Below are 1,875 nucleotides of genomic sequence, written 5' to 3' on the forward strand. Positions count from 1 at the left end.
TGCCATACATTTAGCAAGTCTAATTTTTTGCAAATCTTGACTTCCTAAAAATTTTGAAAGAGGTTGAATTCGCGATTTAGAAGTACAGTACTGAATGGAAAAAAGCATGCGTGCACGTCACATTCATGTTGGGATCAGAGTTAATACTTAAACATGTTTTTAAATTTGTGATTAATATCCTGATTTGCATAATTCGCAAAAATAAAATCTTGTAAAATATTTGGCAAATATAGTACAGTATTATTATCATTTGAATTTGAATCTTTTGATGTTCATATAGAATTGATTATTTTAGATGCAATCTTTTTTTATCCTTCAATTGGCAACACAATAAACCTTCCTGTTGCTCTCTCGTATTGGTTATTGATATTTCTTTTCTGATTTTATGCAAATCTAATGTAGGATACACAGCAAAATTCACAGGTGCCTATTTGAGGATGGCAAAATAATAATATCAGCAGTAATATTACCCCAGGACTTGATGGGTTAAACATGTGGCCATGGAATCATTGATGGCTGTAATTGATATAGCAGGATAAAAGCATGATTTGATAAATAGTGTGAAGAAATAACCCCATATGTAGCGAGGACTAAATCCATGCACAGATATTTGGCTCAGGTACACTATCACAGGTATGTATTCACACATGCTTTGATAGACAGGAACATAGAAATTCATCACTTTCTTTGGTTACTCATTGCTAGAATGTATATTGAATACACATAGGCACTTGGATATTTGCTGACTGACCTGCACACAATATATCTCCTGTCTGACTCTCAGATCAGAGATGCTCATTCTAAGCTTTTGACTTGATTACAATGCACAACATTACATCATGTTTTGGGGTTTTTTGACACACTAACAGCGCATATCCTTTGGTACATTTTAATCTTGGGAGCGAAGGTGCAAGGCGAGTTCAGCGACCCACGTCAGTCAACCCTCGCCTTCATTTTTTCTTCTTCTTCTTCTTCTTCTTCTTCTTCTTTTTGCTGTTGTACCTAAGGCTTGCTAGTCGATGGGTTAAGAAGCGGCTTCAATCACCAATTCAAATCATGATGGCTATGTACATTTCATAAATGGCATGAATACACAGGAGAATACAGTCTACAGAAACACGTGCAAAAAAAAAAAAAGTCAAAATAAGTTGATCAGCGGCAATAAAATGCCCAACCATTCACATCCAGAGCTACGAGGATTCTGACCTCTTACAACGTTTGGCAAGTTCAAACTATTCTTGTCTCCATTCCTACGCACTATAAAAGACAAAATAATCAGAAACATCAAACTTAAATCACATACAGCATTAATCAAGTATGTTTACTGAAGCTGCTCAATGAATTCATGCCACTGAGAGATAATCACAATAAATCACAAGAAAAACATTGACATGTTTCTTTCACCACATAATTACACTATGAAGAAATGCAAACCACAAATCAGTTTTGATATTTTGACACTAACATGATGTTCCATTCGGTCCAGAATATAGGAGAGCAACAAATGATATATTGTACCACTGAATCAAAAAAATAAACAAGTGAATCTAAGTACTGGTATGAATTTTCTATTTGTCAGATGTTGTGAACACAGGTACTGCATGAGAAATTAAAATGATGTCGACAAACAAATGAATTACAAATATGGGCAGCTTTGAACTCATGGCTACAAAGTAAGTCGAAGTCTAATAATTATCATTGTGGTTTGCAAAACGACAATAACAACAAAAAAAAACCTGTCATTCTTGTACACATATTTGATAGGATACATGTGTGTGTGTATGTGTGTTACAAATTTGTTTTCTTTTGTCACACAATCAGATGAATGGACAACCTACTGGAGCATGTACACTAAGGTATGACCTGCATACACAG

This window comes from Diadema setosum, chromosome 1, assembly GCF_964275005.1.
Source record: "Diadema setosum chromosome 1, eeDiaSeto1, whole genome shotgun sequence".
Classification (NCBI taxonomy): Eukaryota; Metazoa; Echinodermata; class Echinoidea; order Diadematoida; family Diadematidae; genus Diadema; species Diadema setosum.